Source organism: Mesoplodon mirus, assembly GCF_964341445.2.
Source record: "Mesoplodon mirus genome assembly, chromosome: 16".
NCBI lineage: Eukaryota > Metazoa > Chordata > Mammalia > Artiodactyla > Ziphiidae > Mesoplodon > Mesoplodon mirus.
Window position 1 is genome coordinate 77555744 of NC_138992.1, and position 17559 is coordinate 77573302.

The 17559-nt window shown below is 54.7% G+C and overlaps 1 long non-coding RNA gene across 3 annotated transcripts; it reads right to left on the reverse strand.

The window, feature by feature from the left end:
• Nucleotides 1-310: 310 nt before the first annotated feature.
• LOC309792244 lies at nucleotides 311-13704 on the reverse strand. 3 transcript variants are annotated; one of them, XR_014291653.1, is made up of 5 exons: nucleotides 13581-13702; nucleotides 7440-13434; nucleotides 6236-6282; nucleotides 1908-5371; nucleotides 312-1871 (listed from the first exon to the last, which is right to left on the reverse strand). It is a non-coding gene; the product is annotated as an uncharacterized lncRNA (long non-coding RNA). The 3 variants fall into 3 exon arrangements; XR_014291654.1 differs by having other exon boundaries at nucleotides 1908-4198; nucleotides 5272-6282; XR_014291652.1 differs by having other exon boundaries at nucleotides 311-1871; nucleotides 1908-6282; nucleotides 13581-13704.
• Nucleotides 13705-17559: the final 3855 nt, after the last annotated feature.

Consider the following 17559-nt stretch of genomic DNA (forward strand, 5'->3'; position numbering starts at 1 on the left):
CCTTATGCTAGGCAAAGTTGTCTTACCCTTAACCCCAACAGTGTCATGTGTAAAAGGAAACATAATTGATAAAATAGACCTCATCAAAACTTCAAACTTTTGCTCTGCAGAAGATTCTGTTAAAAGGATGAAAAGACAAGCTACAGAAGGGAGAAAATATTTACAAAACATATCATCAACAAAGGACTGGTACCTAAATTATCTAAAGAACTCTCAAGCCTCAACTTAAATAAAATGAAATATCCAATTAGAAAATTAGACATTTCCAATAGGAATGTTTTCTTCAATAGACATGAAGAAACATTTCACCGAAGAGGTCATACAGATGGTGAATAGGCCCATGAAAAGTTTTTCATCACCATTAGCCACTAGAGAAATGCAAAGTAAAAACATGAGATATCACTACATACTTCTCAGAAGACTCAATAAAAATGGTGTGAACATCAAATGCTGGCAAAGATACAGAGAACCTGGGTCACTGATGCATTGTTGGTGGGAATGTAAAATGGTATGGCCACTCTGGAAAACACGTTGGCAGTTCCTTTTGAACCTAAAAGTGAAATTACCACATGACCCAAAGCGCATTCTTGGGCACGTATCCAAGAACAATGAAAATTTATTTTCACACAGAAACTTGCACGTGAATAATCATAGCAGCTTTATTCATAGTAGTCCAAAACTCAACACTATCCAAATATCCTTCAATGGATGAATGGTTCAATGAACTGCAGTACATCAATACTGTGGGCTACTGATCCACAATAAAGAGAACAAACCATTAATCCACTCAGTTAGAATGAACCTCACAGACATTATGCTGAGTAAAAAAATACATATTGCATGAACCCATTTATATAAAATTTGTGAAATAATTACAGAGAGGGAGAATGGTGGTCGCTAAGGATTAGAGATAGAAATGGACGTGTAGCTGTGCCTATCATGGGATAGCACAAGAGAGCCTTGCAGTGATGACACAAGATGATATCTTGATTGTGGTGGTGGTTACACAAAGCTACACACATGATCAAATTGCACAGATCCAAACACACATACCCACACGCAAGTGTGTATGTAACAAATGAAATCTGAATAAGCTTCACAGATGGTTCCCACAACGATTTCCTGGGTTTGAAGTTGTACTGTATCTATGCATAAAGATAGCATCGGAGGAGGCTGGATCAAGGGTGCGGGAAATATCTCTACATTTCCATGCAACTTCCTGTGAATCTATAATTATTTCAAAATAAAAAAATATTTTTAAAAAGACATATAAAGGTAACGGGACTGATTCTTTATACACTCAGATATGCAAGGGAAATATAGCTTCATTCATTTCTTAACTACTGTGATCTTGCTTTAATCTCCACATTACTGATATCAAGAGAGGAAAATAATATGTTTTCTAATTTAAAGTATTTCTGTTATTCCTGGTTTAAAAGAATAGCCACACAAGGGCCATATTTTTTATAGATGAATACTGAAATACATAGGAATTAAAATGACATTATGCTTGGGATTTGCTCCCAAATGTTTTAAAAAGAAAAGGAAAAGGAAAAAGAAAGGAAATGATAAGTGAAGGAAACATGGCAAAGTTTTGATCATTTTAGAATCTAGATAAATATGGTTTGTTATATTATTTTCTTTATTTTTGTGTGATGTTTGAAAATATTCATTAAATAATTTTCTTTAAAAAACCTATTAGGGCTTCTTTGTTGGCTCAGTGGTTAAGAATCCGCCTGCCAATGCAGGGGACACGGGTTCGAGCCCTGGTCCGGGAAGATCCCACATGCCGCGGTGCTGCGAGCAACGAGCCCTGTGTGCCACAGCTACTGAGCCTGTGCTCTAGGGACCGTGTGCCACAAATGCTGAGCCTGTGCTCTAGGGACCGCGTGCCACAAATGCTGAGCCCATGTGCCACAGCTACTGGAGCCCATGTGCTTAGAGCCCCTGCTCTGCAACAAGAGAGGCCACCGCAGAGAAGCCTGCGCACTGCAACGAAGAGTAGCCCTCGCTCGCCACAAGTAGAGAAAGCCTGCGTGCAGCAACAAAGACCCAACGCAGCCAAAATTAATTAATTAATTGATTGATTAATTAATTTTTTTAAAAAACCTATTAAACTATGCAACTGAGAGCCTTCCGCTCAACTTCAATAGGAAGTGATAACTCTGCAATATAAAAGCATAATTAAGAGAAGAACTTAATTGAATTCAATAAATGCATTCCAAGTAATGAATATGTTCAATTAAAGTCATGTGCTCATGGATTAATATCAATATTTGGCAGTGACTGTGTGAAAAGACGTTTTCAAAGCCCAAATATGTGAAATCTCATCCCAGGTCTGCATAAATAGATGGACACTTGCCATCGATTTTGGTGACAGAGAACCCCGACCGTGAGCTCATCAAGTGAAATGTTATCCTCCCGCAGAAGAACTGTGTTCTTCTCGTTAGCAGACCTCCTTATAAAATATTGTACACAACGATTATATTTTGAATTTTGTCAATAAAAAAATCGTAGACATTTGTTTTCTCTCATCTTATATAAGCAGTTATATAATATCCTCAAAGTTGTCTCTTGGCTCGAAAAACCTAAAATATTTACCCCAGTAAAAGTTTTATCGAAAGGGCTGGCCAGGGATGGTATAGAGGACGGCTTTCCTCTGCAAAGGTGCAGCAGCTCCAGACACATGGAGAGACCCTGGGAGCAGGCCGCTCGCCCACGGCAGACCCCACGTGTCTCAGGGGACAGCTGGCTTTAGAGGTGGCCTGGCCATCAGGCAGACCCTGGGGGTTGTGGAGGTCAGCCTTCCTGTGGCTGGTGCTGTCTTCACCGAAGCATCCAGTCCCACACACTCCCTGCGGCATCCCCAGAAGCAGGGTCCCATTTCCGGAGGGCACGTCAGGAGGCCCGTGTTGGGCATGAACCACAGTGGTCAGTCACAGCCGACCAAACCCGAGGTTCAAGGTCAGGGCCTTGCACACGCGGCCTCCCGTCCCTCCTCCCTGGCAGGTCTGGTGCGTGGCCAGCAGCTGCCTTAGGGAGCCCCTCAGCCCCTCAGTGAAGCGGCGGTGTTTCCAGAGCACAGAGCTGACTTTGTGAGCCACCCACCCAGGGAACCCAGAGGGCAGGCAAGTCCGCGTGGGCTTGGTGAGCCGCTGTCCTCATGCGGGCCTGGTCAGAAAAGGGGCGCTGGGGACAGGCAGACAGCCAGGGGGTCAGGCAGCTCACACCACGCAGAGTGTTTTTAATTATTCTAAACAGCTCACCGGCTCCCTTGGACCAGGTGGCTGGATCCCTTCAAAGTAGAGAATGGGTTTTGTCATATGAAAAAAAAAATAAGTGAGCCCACTATCCCTGGATCCACAAGAGCAGAGTTCACCACCGAAATCTGAATTCTCATAAATCACAGCTTTTTGAGAAAGTCAGCCCTCTTGGTGGTCGCACCGTGGATGGGCCAGGCTGTGCCCTCGTCAAACAGATCTCCCGCCGCCCCGCCCAGACAGACACCCCCCCGCCTCACCCCTGCCTGGGGCTGGCACCACGAGGTTGGGGGCGCCGGGACTCGTGGGTCCCACGGTGCAGGTGTGGCTGACGGGCTGCACTTCTGGGGATCATCTGCTGCAACACAGGGTGCATCCCACACGGCAGAGGAGCTCCATCAGAGGTCGGGATGATCGCAGACCCTGCTCAGTGAAGCAATGGAGCAGACAGTGCCGGGCAGATCGGCGGGTGGGGACCAGGGCTGTGCTCACGCATCAGGTGGCCCCAGGGTCACACTCATCTCTTCTCAATGGGACAAAGGAAAATGTAAGAGAGTGATATATGAAGAATAAAGTCCCTGAAACACTTGTATCATCTCCATGAAGACTCACACAGGACGTGATCAACATGCTCTATATAGAGACACACGTGGCATATTGCTCTCAGAGCTGAGAGGACGCAAGTCAAGATTCAAACTGGTCTCCTTGTATTTATTCATGATATGTTGGAAAACACGTGACTCACAGTGTTTTATTCACTTTTTCTCTCTCTCTATCTACCCAGGTTGCCAGCGGTTTCAAAGTTGAGTTAAGGCTTTAGAGCAGCAAGTGTCTCCGATTATGGCAATAGCCTCCTTCCCATCCTCTGGCTTCTTCTTTACCCTTGTTTTAATGGTCCTGTCGTATGTGAGCTGTAACCTAGGCAACTTCAAATACTTCTGTTAAAATAAGCAGTATGTGATGATTAAATTATTTTGTACGTTTGCAAAGTATGAACCCGCAGAGTAGCGGCAGAGGTCTAGAGGGCAGAAGGAAGAAATCGTAGGTAGCTTTACCCCTGCCCTGAGGCCCCGCCCCCGGGGAGACTCGGGGGCCTGCGAGGATGGCAAGGCCACCTGCGAGAGGCTCTGACCTCAGCGGCTCCAGGCCGGCTGTGGAGGCCAAGGGGAGGGCGATGCAGGGTCCTGGGCTCCGGGCCAAGTTGGTGGGGGGTGACTGACAGGCACCGAAGGCTTTACAGACTATGCTGTGTTTTTCAAGCTACGTTCAGACCAGAAACATTTGAGACGATGAAGCCAACCAAGGTCACCTTAAAACAGAACCTTTTTTAAATCCTTTAAAAAAAAATGTGTAAATCATTGAAACCCTGAAAATATATAATGTGCCTCTTTTTTTTTTTCAAATTTAGTGCTTTTGTCGAAATCCACACAGACTTCAGAGCCAATAGAAAAGAAGCAGGTTGTTTGTTTCTCACAGTGTTGTGCAGTCACGGGCTTCTCCTGGGACTGAGGACCATGGCCGTGGTCCCCCCTGACCTGCGAGCCAGACTGCCCTCCACTGCCTTCCAGGATCCGCTTCCGGATCCGGAGCCGGGACTGAGCCTGCATTAAGGGAAGGGTCACCCAAACTGCTGCGAACCAGGATGTGGCTGGTGAAAACCTCGTTAGCAAAAGTAGGGGCCCCTTCCGTGAGCCCGACACCCTCATAACTGCTCTGAGCCCCCTGACAACCCTGAGCCGCCGGCCCTGGGCGTCAGGATCAGAGAGGTGCAGCCCTGCCCTGAGGCCACACAGACCGAGCGCAGAGGGGAGGCGTGAATCCTGCCCAGCCAGAGCAGAGCTTTTTCTGTTTGTTTTCTTTGCTGCTCATCTTTCCAGGCTCCCGACCCTCATCAGCGACGCTCTCAGAGCACCTGATCCCCGCCGTTTATACTCTGTGCGGCCCTCCGTCAGCCTCTCTCCTGCAGGGCCCGGTTTATCTAAGCAGGGATCTGGGACGGTTACTTCCTTACAGAAGTGTGATCTCAGGTCCAGAAAGATCACAACGCGCTCAGATCACACAGACACACGTCTCTTAGAAAAGACTCTTCATCCTTCAAAGTCATAAGCTTCCTGAAACAAAATTAGCGACTGTTTTAGAATTTTAAGGTTGAGAATAAAACCTTTTCATGAACACTCCAAACCCTGAGGGGCAGATCCGGTAACCAATGTCTCATCAGTTACCAGAGGAAGCCTGAGGGCTCCAAACGGGGCTCCTTGGAAAGGATTCTTCCCCAGAGGAATTTCCAGCCACAGCAAGCATGTCGGGGGAAAGGGCTCCTGGCCCTCATGCTCCCCTGCCGGTCAATGCTCAGGCCTCACAGGGCCCTTCCCAGAAGCGCAGGTCCAGGCCAGGCCCAGGGCAAGGCCCCCATGCCGGGGAAGGGGGCCACCTCCACCCCGGGAAGCCGTGGTCCCACGCTGTGGCGGGGACCCCAGAGGCCGCCTGGCCTCCTCTCCTACAGCCGCGCTGGCGTGTTTTACTCACATCGGCTTTGGCCGTGGATGGGACAGGACCCTGTGGGACAGGCCACCCACAGAGGCAGAGCCGAATCAATGGCTCTTCCCCACCAGGTGCTGACAAAGCGCTGGCCTGGGTTCCCTGGGAGCGAGATGCAGCCCCACCCTGTGCTGGCAGAGGGCCTGGACCGCAGCCTCAGGAGCCCCCGACCTCAGCTGCCTGGGCCACCCCACATCCCCCATTTCCCCGTTTGCTGGAAAAAGAGTCAAGCCGACCCCCAAGTAAACATTCCTTGAAGAGCCAGGCATTCTCCCCCAGTTAATATCAACGAGGCACAAGTTTCATCCTGCAGGCACCTGTGGGCTGGCCAGAAGCGCGTGTGTGCAGACAGGCAGAAGTCCACCCCCGAAACCAGCAGGAGCCCCAGCGTGAAAACCCCACTCCCACTCATGAAGTTAAACATTTTTCTAAATTACCATTAATTGCCTTCATTCCCTCTTGGATGGAAATCAACTTGAAAAGCCTTCGTGTGAGAAAAGAAGCATGATTGTGAAAGTCAGGAATCAGAGGCTGAGAACCTGGCCCCCAGGAAAGACTGAGCCTCTGCCCTTGCAGACCCCTCCTCCCCCGGAGACCCCTCCCTGTGGCCATCTGTTTCCCAGGAGCTGGGGCCCAGCACCAGCCGGGAGCTCAGCTGCACACCTGCCGCCACCTGCCTGTGGGTCCAAACCCCAACCTCTCGCGCACAGGCTCCCCGCCCCTGCCCTTGCCATCCGTCCAGATCTGGGCACTGAAGCCCAGCCCTCTTGCTGGGGTTGCAGCCCCGAGGCCTGATGCGTCCTGCCCCCACTTCCGCACCCCAGCTCTGCCTGCACGCGGTAGAGGGACAGGAGGGCTCCCCAGCCTGAGGGGAGTTACCTCGGGGCCTGGGATGGGGTGCTGGGACTGCAGGCATTCTGATGACAGTGGGACTTCAAGGTAGTTAGATCAAAATACTTATGTAAACTTGTAAAGGTTTAGAAAAAATCAGACCAAAAAAATTTATGCAAATGTAAGGATCCATGAATTCCACTCCAGACAAACCCTTTCCAGGCAGCGTGCAGAGTTGCAGAGTCACCCATACACCCAACTCTTTTTCTTATACAGAGAGAAGTGCATTTTGCTTGGAGATATATATGTATTCCATTCCAAATGTTATATATTTTTTTATATATACTTACAAATATCTCTGTGTATGTATTTAGTACATTAGATGTAATATCTATCCGTGGACGTCCAGCCTCCAGGCTGCGAGCGATACGTTTCTGCTGTCTACAAGACCCCCGTCTGCGCTAACTTGTTGCAGCAGCAGGAACGGAGTAAGACGCCCACAAAGGGCCCTGACCCAGCACCTTCTCGCGACGCATTTAGACCTGGGCCAGTGCTGGCCACCACAGAGAACAAAATGTGCAGCTACACTTGCATCCGGCTTCTCTCCTCCTGGGAAGAGCTGTTCCCGCCCCACAAGGCCCTGTTCCCGGCCAGGCAGGGGGGAGCCGGCTCAGGCTCACAGCAAGTGCCTACTCCATACAGTCCCTGGGCAATGCTCCCCCAGCCCTCCCAGACCTGGCCCGCCTCCTTCTGACCTCTGAGCCGCTCCTCCCTGGAGGGGACCCCGGCCAGGGCTGCCTGTCGCCTCACTTGGTGCTGTGGCCCAACTCTGTCTGACGGCTTCTTCTGTCTCCGTGTTCACTGCTCTGAGGTTTCCATCTCAGTCCACCTCCTGAACTCCACGCCAGGGCCCCTGCTCGGCCTCTTCTAACCCACGCTTCCACTTGGGGGAAGCAACTCGGCTCCTTAAATCTGCCCTCCGTCACCGACACACTCTCTTTGGCAAGAGTCACCCATTCCTCTGTGGAGGGAGAACCTCATTACTCAGGCTGCAGGTACAGGACTCCACGCTGGAGGCAGCCGCCACCTCGCTCAGGGAGGGCCCTTCACACATTTAACACTTGGAGTCATCACTTCACCCTGTTTCTCGCCTACCTCCACCCACTTGGACTCACCCTCTCCATTGGCATCTCTTTGGGGAGGAGAACTTGTACACATAATGTTAGTAATTAACTCTGCTCTCATACAAAATCTGATTCTGTATCTATACCAAGAATTGCTGGTGACTCTAAATAAAAATCTTCACGTACCTGGAAAAGTGCTGAATGTGACCAAGTGTTGAATATGCTCAAGAAATATTTGAAAGATGGATCCATTTATCCATCCATCCATTTACCCATCCATATATCAAAGATGGATGGATGGGTGGATGGATGGATAAATGGATGGATGGATAAATGAATGGATGGATAAATGGGTGGATGGATAAATGGATGGATGGATAAATGGATGGGTGGATAAATGGATGGATGGATAAATGGATGGGTGGATAAATGGATGGGTGGATAAATGGATGGATGGATAAATGGATGGATGGATAAATAGATGGGTGGATGGATGGGTCCAACACTTAGCACGCCCAGGGATGCCGGCATCTCTTCACTTTGGGTTACAATTCCAGGGAGGGAGGTAAGAGATGAGGGGCATGGAGCTGGTCCTGACCCAGGGGAGCCATCCCCTCCCCGTGAGGTCTCTGGTCATTTCCAGAGGGTCTGTGTGTAGAGCTTTATAACACATCCACGAGCTACAGGGGCTTGAGCTGATTGGAATTAAATAAATCGGTCACCCTAATAAATAATAACATCGTAGTGCACCAGCCACACGTCCAGTGCTCAGTGACCACACGTGGTCAGTGGCTGCCGTACAGGAACACTTCATCTTCACAGAAATCTTATTGGTCAGTGCAGATACAGAGCTTACGTTCTGCGGGACGAGAAAACGTGAGGAAGCCATTTACGGCCCCCCAGAGCCCCTCCCCTGAGCAGTGACCTGCTCACCCCAGGGCTCTGGCCTCATTCCGTCGTGACCAGTGCTGGGCAAGGGAAACGGCCTTCGTTTGGGTGTATAATAGGAAACACACATCTGGTCTCCTGCCAGGCTCCTGGCACAGAGCTCTGAAAACCCTTGGAATTTCCTGAGTGATGGGAGCGTCTTTCGTTATTCATAACAAGGCCCTTTGGAGCAAAGCTAAATGTATGCTAATGAGGTGACTCTGGTGAGGCCCTGGGCAATTTCAGGAGGCAAGTGTGGCCAGAAACACCAAATCTGAAGTCGTCCAGGCAGAAGTGAGGGGGCCTGGGCGCCACCTTTGAACCTGTGTCTGCACTGGGGGCTCTGGTGGGACTGAGCCCCTACCCGTGGGGTCTGCTCGCGCTACGGGAATTGGCATCAGAACTGAGTTGTTGGCCCAGCTGGTGTCAGAGAATCAGACAACTGATGGCTGTGAGGAAAAACCTTCTCAGTTCGAAATGGAGAAAACAGTCTTCCCTGTCCTCTCTCAACCAGGAGACTGTGGGGTGGTGTTCTGGTCACGCGGTGCCTGAGAGACGCTGCCGTTGACTGGGGTGGGGGGATCTACGTGTGCGCGGGCTGCAGGCAGCTTCGCTACCGGCTGCATGACAGGTTCTGCATAAGTGCAAGGGGCCAGCGGCTCCAGGTGACCTTTCCTGCAGCTGCATCGACCTCCAGATTCGCCGGGCTTAACTCAAGAGGTGGTGGGTCAGGCAGAGCAAGTGGGGTTTTGTCCAGAGTAATTATATTCTGACCTGAGAAGTTTGAAAGCTAGTTTCAATTTAAGGGGGAAGTTTTAAGTGCTTTTGCCAAAAACATGTACATCATTGAATCCTATGCCCTCTTTTCTTTAAATACAGGAGGAATTAAACCCAGTAATGATAGTGGCAATAACACGAAATATTTTTCCAGAATCTTTCTTTCAAAAGCCCCGAGCCTGCACACACAGATGAACCTGCGTGCCCCCCACCCAGGACCTCTCTGTCGAGCAAGGGAAGGCGACCCGAGGGGTGTGGCCTTCATCGCGCCCCTGTCGCGGGGAGGAGGGGGACTTGGCCCTGTGGACCGCGCACGGCACCTGCAGCCGCTCACAGCACTGCCGGGGCGGTTACTCTATTCTGTTGGCAGCTCACTCCCTCTGTGAAGCCCTGAAAACAGCTTCTGCCATTCCGGGCTGAGGGCTCCACGGACTTCACACATCGGCCTCCCACCCTCTAAGGGGCCCCCGCGTGCGAGATAGCGGAACACTGTATCTGTCAGGGAATTCGAGGAGACCGAGCCAGGAGGCTGTCTGCACCTACATCTGCTCTACGTATCGATACGTGTATCGATGTCGATGCTGGTACTAATATATATTAACAACGAGAGAGATTAATTATAAGCAATTGGCTCATGTGACTACAGTCGCTGGCGAGTCCCAAACCTGCAGAGCAGGCAGCTGATGTCCCAGTGCAAGTCCACAGGCCGAAACCAATGGGGAACAAGGAAGGGAAGACCCCCCCACACCCAAAGGCCACCAGGCAGGAGAATTTTCTCTTGCTCGGGGGAGGCCGGCCCTCTGTTCTATTCTTTCTACTGATTGACGAGGTCCACCCTCGGGAAGAGCCATCTGCTTACTCAAAGGATTCAAATGTTAACCTCTCCAAACACCGCCCCCCCAGGAACACTCAGAACAGGGTTTGACCGGGTACCTGGGGCCCCGGGGCCCAGTCACGCTGACACAGAGCAAACCATCACCCCGGTTGCACGCCAGGCAGAAGGGCTCCCAGGGAAGCTCAGAGACGGCCGGGGCTCAGCATGCTCAGCGCTCCCGTGAACCATCAGAGGCCACGGCAGAGCCCAGGCCCCCGAGACGCTCGAGCAGATTTCCTCTCGGGGCCCAAGTGTCCACTCAGACGAGCTGGAATCCCTGCCCGCAAACGCTGGGGCTGCCGTCCACCCCACGGAGGGCCAGTCCCCCCAACCGAGGGCACAGCCGCCCGGCCCCCGGCTCCCTCGAGAGTCCCTGGAGTCAGCTCCGCAAGAACCCGCAGCTGCCCCACCTCCCGCCCCACCAAGAGGATTCTTGGCCCTCCGTCCTGCATCCACTCAGAAGCCCCAACAGGCTGGGCCTCGGGAGCGTGTGTCGACCTCTTGGCTGTGCAGCCGTCATGGAGGCCCGAGGGGTTAAGCCGCCCGACCATGACCACCCAGAGATCCAAGCACAACCCCCCTCCCCCCGAGAGACCAGGGGAGGCGCCAGGACCCTTCAGTCCTCATCCCTCGCTGCAGAGTTGTCGCCGCGCCGGTGCACAGGGTCCCACTCCCGTGCCCTCCGCGGGGGCCTGGGCTCCTGCTGAAGGAGCAGCGGGCAGGGCCCCGTGTCCCCACCCCGGCCCACCCCCTACTGGCAGTAACACTCTCCCAGCATCAGGAAAATCAAGAGTGCGCCCACACCTCCCCAAACACTCCTCGAGGGAGGAGGACCAGCAGCCAGGGCTCCCCGAAAAGGCAGCTCACGGGCCCACAGTACCCGATCCCCACAAAATCCTCAGACGGTTTTTCTGTCCACGAGTGAGTCAAGGCCAGACGGGGTCAGCGCCTGGACCCCACGGCTCCTGGCCTGGCCGCCTCCCTGCAGATCTGCACCTCTGAGCTCCTGCTCGGGCTGGAAAGGCCCCATGGATGGCGCCAGACCGCCTAGCAGGTGAAAGTTCTGGACACTTCACAGAAAAGTCGGCTCTTGTAGAATTTCCAGTGTGTTTCTGTCAGCTCCACAGGGAGGCTGCGCGCACCGAGTTGCTGCAGCCCTGCCCATGCGACCGGGCGGCGGGGCTGTCCTGGACGCTGAAGCCTGCCCGCCCATACAGCCTGACAAGAACTTAACCTTGGCGTCACGGTGACAAAGAGGGTGAACCGAGAAAACCAGATGCGTCCGAGTCAAATCACAGACAGCGCCAAAACCGCTCCCTCTGGGCTGTGCGGGGCACGGGGCGGTATTCTCCGCAATGCCGGGGAGCGGAGCGTTAGATGCACTGGTGCCCTCGGGAGGACGGGGTCGGATGGAGGAGGGCGAGAGGCGGGTGAGAATGTGCGCGGAGGGGACGCTGGTAGAGATGCCCCCGTGGGCCGGCTGCACCGGCTGCCCTGCCGGGAGAACTACGGTCCGGCTCTCACTGGCGCGTCAAGGAGAGGACAAGTGGGCCCAGCACCGGGGCTGGCTCTTAATCCCGGACAAGAAAGGATGGCATCAACCTGAACGGAAGGGCGGTTATCCCGTGACAAGCTACCTGCATCATCTGAGCCCCGCACCCGTGGGCTCTTCGGCCTCACCCCTCTGGTGACTGCGGTCCTGGGCGGCCACCTGCCCTCTCACGCCACGACGGACCAAGAGCCCCACCCTCCGAGAGGAAAGCGCCTGGATTTGTAGGTTTGCTCGTTTCCGTGGCGTAAATACTCCCACCCGGGACGAATTCAAGCCCTGATGCTTAACCTCTGGGGCCAGAGCTCCTGAATTTCTCACCACCCACCCTCTCGAGCTGGTCCTGGCCGGCCCGGCCCACATTCAGCCCAAATACGTCCGGAGAGCGACCACTTATCAGCACCACCTCCCGGTTTGACCATCTCACACCTGGGCCATTGCCACAGCCTCCTTGCCAGCGTCCTCGGCCTTTGTCTCCTTGACTGTTCTCAACATGACTTTAACGCTTTAAAGCCAAAGCCAGAGCATCACAGCCCTTTGCGGAGCCCGTCTCAGCAGGGTGACAGCCAGTGAGCCTGCACCACGGCGAGCTTGCGGCCATCTGGGTGGCCTCCCCATCTCGGCCTCCTGCGGTCCCCCGGGGATACCAGCGGGCTCCTGCCTCGGCGCCTGGGCCGCGCGGTCCCAAGGCCACCTCCAGGGCCGACTCCCTCAAGTCCCACGGGGACACTGTCCCTGACCGGTGCATCCACACTCCCGCCCCTTACCGCTTCATCTCTCCCTGGTGTGTCTCATTATCATCGCCTACATGGCTCGTGTGTCTCTTCCCACAGAAGACGCAGTCCACAGAGGCCCGCGACTCGGTCTGCTTTGGCCACTGCTGTGTCCCCAGCCTCAAGCATCATCTGGCTGTGGTCAGCGCCCCGCGCTTACTAATCCCTGAGCCCCGCTGTTGCTGTTCCCCGTCCAGCGAGCTACTCCACAGCCTCGTTCCGGGCCAGGGTGCCTCTCCCTGTGGCATCCTCTCCGCCCACTTAGACCATCTTAGCCACAGCTCAGACACCGACCGTGGGTAAAACCTCTGAATCCTGTCATCCGACTAACTAACTCCTTCAAGCAGAACCGGGAAAAAAGGAATCGTTCCACCTGTGCTCATGGGAGAAAGAAGCCTCGTGAGCCAGGGGCCTGCTCTCCCAGCGGGGCAGGCAGGAGAAAAGGGTCTCCTTCCTCCTCAGCAAAAGGCTTGCTCCCAAGGGAAAGAGCCACTCCAGCAGGCTGACGGGCTTTCCTCGCGGTCCGGAGATCACAGACAGGAAGTCACCACCCTCGGTCCCAAACACGGCGAGCGTCCCCCTCGGTACTAAGCGCGTGGACGGAAATGCAGAGCTGCTGCTTTACTGCCGCCGTCCCTCTCTGGCTGCCTGGCAGCTCTGAGCCTTCCAACGCAGCTGGACTGAAGTGGCTGTTCACTCCCCCACACAAACTACCGCTTCCAGTACGAGCTGCGGGCGTTTGTGCATACACAATAGGAGCAAATACTAAACTTGTGTGACACTACAGAAAGAAATTGAATTTATTGAAATTAATTCAAACCCTGGCCCATGCAACCCCTGCAACCATCCAGGGCAACAGCGCTCTTCCCTGGAGGCGCCACCTTTGTCCCAAGGGAAGGTGTTTCCAAAATATTGGTCGTTCCTCACCTTATTCCTTCTAAGGCTTCCCCTGGGAGCCGTGTGCCTCCTGCAGCTGTGTGACACTAGCTGTCGCTTCTAAGGCCCCCCTGCTTCACTGCACCCACCCCTGGACCTGCCCACGGCCCCACCCAGGGCACCGCGCCTTCAGCCTTCCGGCTCTGGAGGAAGAACGAGCCTTATCCCTTCGCTGACTCCCCCACCCCACCCCACCCCCCACCCCCCGCCTTTCGTTCCTGCAAAGTGGAAACTGGCGGTGGGACTCGAATGCGAGGGGTGGGCGCGGGGGCAGGTGCGGGGCGCGCGGGCAGGTGAGGCGCGCGGGGGCAGGTGCGGGGCGCGTAGGGCAGGTGCGGGGCGCCCCCCGGCGCTCGGTCCCCGAAGCGTCCACCCGCGAAGCCGCGCAGGAAGCGCTCCAGCCCCGCCTGGCGCCCCGCTCACCCGGAGCGAAGCCGGTTGGTGGCAGTGACATCTGGCGGCCCTGGGCGGTACCCACCCTGACAGACACACGTTTTTCTGTATGAGGAGCGGGAAAGAAATTTCGGAAAGCCTACGTGCAGCCTGGGCAACCCCCGAGCGCTAAGAAAAGGGCTGCGGGCAGCCTGTGCTCTGCGTCTCGCGCTGCAGGACCTGGGCGCGTCTGGCTTTTCCCCCAGGTACTGTTTGCAAAATAGGTTCGCCGCAGGCAGTGAGCCTCCGCTCAGAGCAGGCGGGTGGGCAGGCTGGTGGGACCGGGGAGCGGGGGTGGGGGGGTGGGGGTGGGGGCAGGATCCGCCCCACAGTCAGCGGGGCTGGGCGCTGCGTTCCTCTCACCGCCCAGCGCTGCCCTTGTCAGAGGGGACCTTTCCCCACACTGACCAGCATCTCCACGTGCAGCCTCAACGCCAGGAACCTGGCAGAGCTGAGGACGGCTTGAGGAACCTGGCAGAGCTGAGGACGGCGCACCTCCCACCAGGACAGAGTCACAACACTGAGTAAAAATGCGGAAATACAACCCGAGCCTTAGAGCACGCTTCACGCAGTTTCAATTTGCACAGAGATTTATTACTTGGTGTGTCAGAAAGTTTGCATACACGTGCCCAGTTACCACAGGCAGAATTCTCGATATTTCTCCATATGGATAAGAATATTCATCACATAGTCACAATTCAAACATACAAAAGTCAAGAAATGTAGAAAACTCATTTTTTACCACCAACTCACTAACGTGACTTATGGATACTTGGCGTATAAAAATCAGAGTGAAAACCATGCAGTGAACCGTCAAGTTCCTGTATCCATACACAGCTGGGTGATGTCCCAGGAAAGCTCCCATCTGCATCTGAGAGCTGATCTGCTTGTGCTTGAATATAGATGGTGCTCTGGAGCCTTGCGCGTCCCTGATCCCGGTTTTGAGGGCTGCTGGTCTTTAGGAAGGAAAGAGAGTCACTGGGAAACGTAACCACACGCCCACTGTGCCCGTGATCTGCAGCATCCAACATCCTGAGTCCAGGATTATCTTTCAAATCACTCTAAGAATGACTACTGCTGCGTGAGTCTTAGTTACATGCCTACCAGTCATGAGCACATCAAACTATTTCATGATAAGATATGAAGAGTATATCCTTATTTAAGGGAGAAAAAGAGACAAAAAATAAGCAGGAAAAGCTGACTGAAGACAGGACCAATAAACATTTTCCATCTCAGTCCTTCCCCTGAGATGACCAGTGAGTCAAAGAGACAAGCTACCTGCAGCCTCCAGACCAACGTGTTTCAAATGGGGGCCAGCTGTGCCCACTCCCACCATCATCCTAGTGCTGAGAACACAGGAAGCAGGCTCACCACCCAGCAGGGACTGAACACCTACGCACCGCTACGCGGCCAGCGCACCAGGACAAGGCCGAGGACGAGGCGTGCCTGCAGGGGCTGCCCGTCCAGAGTAAAACCCAAGGCAGTCGAGCCCAGAGGAGAGACAGCTGGATTACAAAGAGCACTTTCCTGACGCAGCCGGAGTCCCTTTCACCAACGTAATCAAGAAATACCTTTGCTGGAGAGAGGGGCTCTGCTTCGGCTCAGATGCGGGGCTTACAGAGGCAGACGAGGGGCGGCCCCCCACGCTGTGACCTTGAGCAGGGCCTGTCTCCCACCTCTCCTCCAGGCCACCTCCCCTCACTGGCCCAGCGCACCCTCCTGTGGACAGCTGGACACCCTCACTTTGCTCCGAAGGGTTTTATTTGTTGAGAAGCATCCCACTGCACGTGACCTTGCCCCCCCGCAAGAGGTATCCCAGGGCAGAGAAACAGCTAGGCGTGCATCTTCCCGTGATGTCAACGCAGCCGGCATCATCTCAGAGCGCGGGGTCCAGGAGCGCATTTCCAGGGAAGCAGGCGGATGAACTCTTCTTCCAGAGGGGGTCGCGTGGGCAGACCGCAGGAGGGTGTCGTCCGCCAGGCACTCTGAGGGTGAGAGGGACTCCGTCCTCTGCTTTTCCCGGAGAGTGAGCCGTTCCCGCTCACACGCGAGCACACACACCTCCACGCTGTGTCCTGGGGCACCGACTCAACAGTGACTCAGGGAAGACTTCGCAGAGAGCGCATCACCGGCCTCTTTCCTGCGTGCCCTGGGTGCTCCTGGGAGGTCTTCCGTACGATTCCTGGCCAGGCCCGGCCCTGCCACGCTCACGAGATCACAGCCCAGGGTGTGGACCCCCCTCCGCACCTCTCGACGGCAGGGACCCAGAGCCTGCCCGCTGCGTGCTCAAGCGCCACTGGGTTCCTGTCTCCTCCTGCTGTCCCCCAGCCTGGAGCCCCCTCCCCTTTTCCCAGTGGGGATCACGGAGCCGCCCCAGGACCCCCTGCACCTGCACAGCCCCATACAGCACCGCCCACCTGCTTGCATGTGTCCTCCGCCTGTCCGCCCTGTTGTCCGGAGCTCTGGGCTGGATACCGCGCCACATGGCTGACCCCGTCTGGGGTGGAGGGGGGTTCCGAACAGGGTCGGGAGCTGGCTGCCCCAGCCCGTCAGAGCGGCTGGCCTATCTCACCTGCCCACGCCCGGCAAACATCAGAACGACTCCTCAAAGGGAAAGAAAAGGAGAGGTTCCATCTTTTGAGGGACCGACAACAAGACACCCTAAACTAAGCCAGGCCTCTCTGAGACAAAATCGATTTACTCCAGTAATGTGTCATCGGACTAGGGCCCAAGCGGCCACATCTAGACCCCTGTCACCTCACACACGTCCCTCCAGCAAAGGCGAGGCACCCAGCACTTACTATGCCTCAGACCCGTTCCAGGCACTGGGGCCACAGCAGGGAGGGCACAGAAGCCCTCACTCCTGTCTGCTCTAGTGGGGCAGGCAGACCACAGTGTACCAGTAGCAGCCAGATAATTTCAGTTCACTCCCAGCTCTGAGGTCAGGTGTCGGGGAGGCCCTCCTACCGAGCTGACATTTGGCTGGTGGCCCAGGGGACATGTGGAAGGTGAGTTCTGGGCAAAACAACCCCAGGCAGAGAACAGAATGCACCGCCCCAGAGCAGCTGGACATGGTGAGTCGGGGAAACAGCAGAAAGCTGCGTGCCTGACCAGGGGAGCAGGGGAGGGCCAGCCGGGGGCGGTCTCCTGCCCGCCCATCACCCGGGGCTGTGCAGCAGCTCTTTGTGGCCACAAAGGCCAGGCTGCGACCTTCCTGCAGAGAGGTCGTGGTCTCCCGTGTGGCACTCCAGGGCCTCCACCCTCATCTGCAAAACTGAGGCACAAGAACATCTTCTAAGCTGCTGAGCTGGCGTGCTGCGAACGCTTAACCACGACCGAAGTCTGTCGAGCATCTCGTCCTCCTTGGCCGTCGAGTCTGGACTCGCGCTGCTGTGGCCCCGAAGTAAACAGAAGTCGACGTACCCCCGCCCTGGGGCCACGGGGGCAGGGTGCGCGAGGCACCTCGGGATCCCTCCTGACTTGACGTGTTATGTAAATTCAAGCGCATTATCATTAATCTCAGAGTAGATTGATTCTT